The sequence below is a fragment of the Helianthus annuus genome, chromosome 15 (genome assembly GCF_002127325.2).
Source record: "Helianthus annuus cultivar XRQ/B chromosome 15, HanXRQr2.0-SUNRISE, whole genome shotgun sequence".
NCBI lineage: Eukaryota > Viridiplantae > Streptophyta > Magnoliopsida > Asterales > Asteraceae > Helianthus > Helianthus annuus.
Window position 1 is genome coordinate 31,171,733 of NC_035447.2, and position 8,519 is coordinate 31,180,251.

Genomic DNA, 8,519 nt, shown 5'->3' on the forward strand with positions numbered 1-8,519 from the left:
TTTTTCGACGTCATAGCTTCAGGAGGACATGTAGTTAATAATGGTTTAGGCATGATGTCTAATGATAGTATAAGCATGTCCTTATAATATGTTGCTATGCGGAGATAAAGTTAATTCAATACTACAATGACTATAGTTTACCATGTCTACCGGCATTGCATTATATGTGTTTGTATCTAAAAATGAAATGTGGAAGTGGTAGCTATGAAAATGGTTAATGGGTAAATACACGGGGTCGTTTGGAACGTGGATGCTGGGACGATATGTAGATGTCAAAACAGGGTATACAATACCTCAAAGCATAAAAACACCCCTAATAAACATTCAAAAATATATGTATATTTTGTTCCTAGAAGCTAACAGCAAATGATGTATCTTACTTAACATACCTGCATCAAACAACTTAAAAGAACCTCTGGTGTATCAAGAAATTGCGTATAACCCCTGCACAAGAGAATGACAAATTAACAACTTATACAAAGATATTCTTAAATATTATAGCATTTATTTCGCTATGCCAGTTAAAAAAGGAACCAAAAAGTATATGAAGAAAAAATAAAATGAATTAAAGAAACTATACATAAAATACCCGTACCGAAATCTGTCAAATATCGGCACTGGTACCCGGACCGAACTGAAAAAATTGTTACCGAAAACGTAAAAAAGTGGGTACGGAACTAAATGTGATAAGCAAACACTGTGCTAAATGGCAACCAAACAACGACCAAATTTAGGAAAAAAGTAAAGTAAAATTAATATATGATAGTTAGAGAGTTGAATGAACAGTGATTAATGTTTAATAAAAAAACTAAGCTCTTTTAAGTTTTTTATGACCGAACCGGGAAAACCGGTACCGAAAACGTGTAAGAGCGGGTACCGAATCGGTACCGAAAACTTTTCGGCACGAGAAATTTTTTAGCGGTACCAAATGCCAAACGCTTATTCATTTTGAATATAATAAGTTTAACTCGACCTTGAAAATCAAAGCTGATTTCAAATGCTCAGGTTATATAGCGATGTTGTTAAATATTAATGCATTTATTTTGCTATGCCAGTTAAAAAAGGAACCAAAGAGATATGAAGAAAAAATAAATTGAATTAAAGAAACTATAAATGCCAGTACCGAAATCTCCAAATATGGGCACCGGTACCCGGACAGAATCGAAAAAACCAAATATCGGCACTGGTACCTGGACAAAACCGGAAAAACCGTTACCGAAAACGTAAAAAAGTGGGTACTGAACTAAATGTGATAAGCAAACACTACGCTAAATGGCAACCAAACAACGACCAAATCTAAGAAAAATATGCCGGTTAAAAAAGGAACCACCAGTTTATTAAAATAAGGTTATTGCCTAGCGAACAATCAACATTGCTTCATATTATAATATATCCTATGTTCTGAACATGCTTTTCATTTGTTATAGACAAAGCTGCAACAATATGAAGCAACACTTAGCACCTCCCCAGATGATCTTGTTGCTCGTGAGGTCAGTCAAACTTTACTATAAATTATTATCTACTATTTCTTATACAAACGTATGCGCCCATAAGTATATAGATGAAAATCTAGGAAAAAAAGTAAAGTAAAATTTAATAAAAAAAACTAAGCTCTTTTAAGTTTTTTATGACCGAACCGGGAAAACCGGTACTGAAAACGTGTAAAAGCGGGTACCGAATCGGTACCGTAAACTTTCCGGCACGAGACATTTACCGGTACCAAATGCCAAACGCTTATTCATTTTGAATATATTAAGTTTAACTCGACCTTGAATATATAAAGAAAAAATAGATTGAGTTAAAGAAACTATATATAAAATACCCGTTCCGAAATCTGCCAAATATCGACACTGGTACCCGGACAGAACCGGAAAAACCGTTACTGAAAATGTAAAAAAGCGGGTACCGAACTAAATGTGATAAGCAAACACTGTGCTAAATGGCAACCAAAGAACGACCAAATGTAGGAAAAAAAAGTAAAGCAAAATTTAATTAAAAAACTAAGCTCTTTTAAGTTTTTTATGACCGAATCGAAAAAACCGGTACTGAAAACATGAAAAAGCAGGAACCGAATCGGTACCCAAAACTTCTGGCCACGAGAAATTTTTTAGCGGTACCAAATGCCAAACGCTCATTCATTTTGAATATAATAAGTTTAACTCGACCTTGAAAATCAAAGCTGATTTCGGATGCTCAGCTTTGAATATGCCAAGACAATTCGCTTTATGTATTAAAAACTCGCAAATCTGGTCATGAGATAATTGAGTGAAAAATGTCTTAATACATACAAACCCATTGTCACTTTCGGATGCGCAGGTTTGAATATGCCAAGACAATTCGCTTTATGTATTAAAAACTCGCAAATCTGCTCATGAGATAATTGAGTGAAAAATGTCTTAATACATACAAACCCATTGTGACTATCATCCAGTCTAGATTTTTTAAAAGGGCATCTGGTCTACATGTTTAGCATAAATCTAAATTAAAATTAGAGTAAAACCATAATATGTGTTTTGAATTTAAAAAAACACTTCCAAAGGGCCTTAAAAGTATCTCCTTAAATCACTACCCAAACTTCTACAAGCAATATCTGCTTTTAAATAACCGCAAAGACAAAAGTTCTATGGTATATAACTACTTTAAGTTAAACATCATGTAAAAGACCTTATCTCTTCATACTTACTTTGGCAAAGCAATTTGTCAATTTGGTCGACCAACATAACCTTATTTTGACATTAAAGAACAACGTACAAACAATATGTTGACAATGAGCACACCAAAAAGGCCAAAAAATTGTGTTGGCAAATCATCAAACACTTGGTGTGCAACGTTTTATAAACCCAAAAATCAACCGGAACTACCAAATGACACACCACAGACATGGAAAACTATTAAATTTCCAAACATCAATGAAGAAATCTTACCGTTGAAATCAACTAAAGAGTCGATGCGGCAGAAGGTCCACCTGAGTGATGACTGCTATCACCAAAATCTGTCGCCTACGGTAGAGATGGTACGAGGAGGAGACGGTTCTGATGAGGCTAAAACCGGCTACTGGTGACTGTGGGATAACGACGTCGAAGAACAGCTGTAGTCATGGTGACAATGACGATGGCGATTAAAAGAGGAGCTGGTGGTGGTGTCTGGTGTGGTACTGATGATAGAGATATTGAGAGAAATTGAGTGAAAGTTGATTGAAATTGAGCGATGAATTCACCAGATTGTTCATAAGATGAGGAGATGAGGAGGAAAATTATGTGGCATCATTAAAACAATTGTGATGATGAATCATCACATTAATCACTATTCATTCAACTCTCTAACTATCATATATTAACTAGTTATTTTTCGCCCGCGCGTTGCGGCGGGACCCAATGACTACAAAAGGCGTGTCAACAACGGCAAACAAATACCGAATATCAAAACATAAATAAAATGACGTGGTAAGGATAATCACTCCGTCATAAAAAACAATTTTAAATAACCTAATATATAATAATAGGACCCACACGTCCTACACGTTGGAAATTCGGTTGTTTTCAGTTCAGTTATTACGGTGCTAACACGTTAAAATATGGATGAGCTCGGTACCGATAACGGAAGCGAAAGTACCGATCCGGAAAATCATCGAAATTAGGTACCGGCACCGAAAATGCTCGGTACAATACGATATGGTATTTGAAGGTAAAAATCAATAAATACAGGTATGGTGCTAGACCGGTGTCGAACCGAAAGTAACGATTCTGAAAACGCCAAAAGGTGGGTACCAAATTGGTACCGAAAATGATTTGGTATACTAAATTTGGTACCGATACGATGCCGATTCGTTTACAGGATTTGATTCGAGTTGCTCATCAATATTCTAAATATGCAAGTTAGTTTTACATGTTACAATTCATTTAATACAGAAAAAGACAAAAAAGAAAGCAAAATAAGTTGTTGTGTATATAAAACCTCATTCAAACGAAATACAGTTTACTTACTGTGTGTATGAAAAGTAATCTAAACGGTGCAATTACTTGCATTGCTGCGTTGCTACAGGATTTGATGAGCTCGGTACCAACCGATACCAAAAATACCGTTACCAAAATCCTCAAAAGTGGGTACCGGTACCGAATATACCTAGTATGGTACGGTTCGATACCGGTCGGTACTGGTACGGTACCGGTATTTGAGGGTAAAAACCGGTGAATACCTATGTAGAACCGGTACCGAAAATACACCGATTTGGTAAATTTGAGACCGGTACCTATACCCGATACCGCTGATCTCTTAATGATGTATTCCATTCTAATTTTAATTTAAAAAATAAATTATAAAGCACCGTTCCCATTACCGAAATCCCCAAAAGTGGGTACAGGTACCGAATATACCTAGTATGGTACGGTTCGGTACCGGTCGGTACTGGTACGGCACCGGTATTTGAGGGTAAAAACCGGTGAATAACTGTGTAGAACGGTACCGAAAATACACCGATTTGATAAATTTAAGACCGGTACCTATACCCGATACCATTTGCTGATCTCTTAATGATGTATTCCATTTTAAATTAATATATGATAAAAAAAGAAAGTGAAGCACTGTTCATTCACTTTCTTTTTTATCATATATTAATTGTTAATGATGGTACGTATGAATACTGTCGTCGCCATCTTTAATAATATATATTTTTTGAATCGAAGTTTAGAGTGGTGGTAAGAGAGGCGCTTTCTTATCCCTGTGGTGCACATTCGATTCTCCCCTCCCCCCCCCCCCCCCGGCGTCTTCCCAACACGACTGGTTCATTCACTCCCCGTTTATTTTTATTGATTTAATTTTTGAACCAACTTCCCATTGGAATAGTGAGACTAAGCTCGAGTCAAAGATCATTACCAACTTTCTTTTATTTCTATTTTGAAAACCATCAATAATTAGGGGTGTTCAAAAAACTCGAGGCTCGCAGCTAGCTCGAAAAAAGCTCCAAGAAAGCTCGGCTCGAAGTTGGCTCGGTTGTAAACGAGCCAGCTTGGCTCGGCTCGGTTGTAAACGAGCCAGCTCGGCTCGACTCGGTTTGTAAACGAGCTGAGCTCGAGCTTGGCCTGGCTCGACTCGTTTGCTCGTGAGCTGGCTCGATAAGGTTTATATCCTTCATTTTTTTGTCCTACATCGCTTGGAAAACAAAAACTTAGGGAGTATCTCCCCTATAAAAGAAGGTAAAGACAATGGAGAAAGTGAATTAACTATTTATACTTGCATATTTAGCCATATGGTTAAATTAAATGTAAATTGTGGCCCTTAGGCTATGGAGAAATTCATTTTAATGGCTTTTTAAGTAATAAATGTTGCGGTTCTTTGTTAGTTCGAGCTAGATCGAGCCGCCGTGCTAGCTCGAATTCTAATTGAACCGAGCTCGAGCCTCAAATCTCAGCTTGATTTGAAATTCGAGCTCGAGCTGGGTCTAGCTCGACTCGACTCGGCTCGTTTACAGCCCTATCAATAATCCCATTTAATGCATTCTTTTCTCAAATAAAATCTTACGGTGTCCGAATAGTTGAAACTGGGCCTTACAAGCTTTAACACCCCACTACAATAGGTGGGTAATGTATCACTACTAGTTTTTGCCCCGCCCGTATTGCGGGGCAATAAGCCGAATATTTCTCTCTCATAACATGTATGTCGGTACAGAGGCAAAATCGTAATTATATTTTGAACCGGAGGCGAAATTATAATTTTAAACTGAGAGGAAAATCATAACTTTGAGCTAGGGGGAAAACATAATTTTACTTTGAATTGTGGGCAAAAACGTAATTTTGAGCTGAGGGCAGAATTGTAATGTTGAGCTAGAGGAAAAAACAACATTTTATTTTAAACTGGGGGCGAAAACGTAATTTTAAACGAAGGGCGAAACCGTAATTTTAAACTGAGAATAAAATTAAAAATGAGTTTTTGAACCGAGGGCAAAAGTGTAATTTTGAGCTAGGGGCAAAATTATAATTTTATTTTGAGTTGGGGGCAAAAACGAAATTTTAAACGAAGGATGAAAGCGTAATTTTAAACTGGGAATAAAATTAAATAAAAAATGGGTTGGTCCAATAGGGAAGTGTCAAGCAAGCTGCCTGGTACTATTCCCTCAACTTGAAAATATTTAAACTGTGAACAAAAACGTAATTTTGAGATGACTGCAGAATCGTAATTTTGAGCTAGAGGGAAAAACAACATTTTATTTTGAACTGTGGGCAAAAACGTAATTTTAAACGGAGGGCGAAACCGTAATTTGAAACTGGGAACAAAATTAAAAAGGAATTTTTTACCCGAGGGCAAAAGCGTAATTTTGAGCTAAGGGCAAAATTATAATTTTAGTTTGAGCTTGGGGTAAAAACATAATTTTAAACGAAGGACGAAAGCGTAATTTTAAACTGAAAATAAAATTTAATTATAAATAGGCTGGTCCAATAGGCAAGCTGCCTGGCACTATTCCCTCAACTTACAAATGTATATGTAGGAAATTGTAATTTATTTTTCTGATTTTGAGGGTTAAAAAGATTTTAAGAAAATGCCTATATTTTGCTATCAATTATCATGTTAACATAACTTATGAGGATTTGCGTTACATTAGCGATGTGTTTTTTCACTTTTGAAAACACTTCTATTTAAAGGTAGGCTTGTCTGTATGTCTATAGTAAGTATTTTGTTTTCAAAATATAATCTTCTTTAAGTTTATAAACGAAAACATGTTCCCTGTATTTTTTTTTTTTTTTTTTTTGATGAACCAGATAGTTATACAATTTAGGGTGAAGGGAGTGGTTAAACAGGTGAAAGTGACAAATTTTAAAATGGACCAATCAGAGTGTGCCATGTCAGCAAGTGTGAAGAGTTTAAACTTTGGTGAAAAGTGTTGGCAGTGGTGTAGACACTTGAAAGTGGCAAACTTTTTTTATTCTTTTTTTATTTTTTTTATCTTTAAACACCCCTTCACCACCACCACCACCACCCTCAAAACCAACCCACCCTTATCACCTCCACCACCACCGGTTCCACCTCTATCACCACTCGCCACCACCACCACCGGTTCCACCACCTCCTGTTCACCACCACCCTCCCCCAACGCAGAGATGCACGGAACCACCACCGCCGTAGCAACACCACCACCGCCACCGGAAACCACCGCCACCAGTCGCCGTAGCAACACCACCATGCAGAGATGCACGGAAAAACATGCTCCAACAGTCAAAATCAAGCTTTCCCGCATCGGTGAACCTTTACCAAGTTGTTTGGTTTGCCGAGCGGCAAAGGTGGCCGGCGGCGGTGTTGCCGCGCGGCAAACACCTTTGCCGTTTGGTTTTCCGCTCCACTCCCTTCACCCTTAGTTAATGGTGTATGCTAATATTTGAGGGTTTGTAAAAAAAATACAAAAAAGGTTTATTTAGTTGGCCTTTCGCTCTAAATAGAAGTTCAAGCTTATCACTTGAAACAAACGGGAAAGTGGCTAGCCCATTTTCCTCTTAGACCATGTGTAGTGGAAGGAGAAGATAATGCCCTCACCTAGAGCATTTTACGCCATGTGGCGGTCCAGTCAGCAAAAGGACATTATTGGGCGTTTTCTAAAATGGGTGTAGTGGGGATGGGGCATTATTGGGCAATATGTTTTGTAGTAAATAAAATAAATAAAAAACACCTAAAAATCTTATTAGCCAAACAAATGGAATCTCTAATCTGATTGGTCAACATTTCCCCCCTTCGGCGTTTTTCAAACCACGACATGGAGCTTTTTTTGCAAGATAACGCCCAATAACGCCCAGGTATAGTGGGGATGGGGCCTTATTGGGCGTGATTGGGAATTTTTTTAAAAAAAAGCGCCCCACTACGCATGGTCTTAGAGGTGAGCTATTTAGTTAATTGGTGTAACTTAGGATAGAGTAACTTTTTCCCATTCAAAAAAAAAAAAAAAAAAAAACAACCTTGAAACAAACAAGCATTGAGGCTATAGGGTGTGGTTGGAGCCCCTTGGGGCTTTATCAGGCCAACTAGGATCCACGTAAGCGCCATGTCAGTATAGGGGCTTTATCATGCCCCCCTTTAATTTGGAGGGTGTGGATGGAGCCCCCCTCATGATTAACTAATTATTTATTTATTTAAATATTTATTTTTTAAATTAAAGGCAATTGGTCAAAATGTTAAATGCTCCTCGGTCCACGCGATTCAAGCTCGTTACCATGGTGGCGAGCCTTCAATGGCGCCCCGCCATAGCGCCCATGGTGAGGTACAATGGCGCCCTGGGGCGCTATAGAGTGCCAGCTGGGTTGGGTGGCGCCCCCACACCCTCCAGCCTTATTGTTTTTTTTTTTTTTTTTTGAAACGAAAAAAAAAAGCATAGGCTTCTTCCCTGTGTATTTATTGTTTATCTTTAAGTAACTATTATTATGTTTACCAGTTAGCTAGAGCAGCGGGTGCTGTAGCGAAACTGATTGCAAAATAAGGGAAATCGGCCACATTAAAATTACCTTCTGGGAAGGTTCGTTTGATATCCAAAAACTGCTCAG

At 37.8% G+C, this 8,519-nt stretch overlaps 1 long non-coding RNA gene across 1 annotated transcript; it reads right to left on the bottom strand.

Annotated features, from left to right (window-relative positions):
- Nucleotides 1-384: 384 nt before the first annotated feature.
- Nucleotides 385-3,249, bottom strand: LOC110896695. The gene is made up of 3 exons (XR_002568095.2): nucleotides 2,925-3,249; nucleotides 1,124-1,190; nucleotides 385-444 (listed from the first exon to the last, which is right to left on the bottom strand). It is a non-coding gene; the product is annotated as an uncharacterized LOC110896695 (long non-coding RNA).
- Between the last annotated feature and the right edge of the window lie 5,270 nt (nucleotides 3,250-8,519).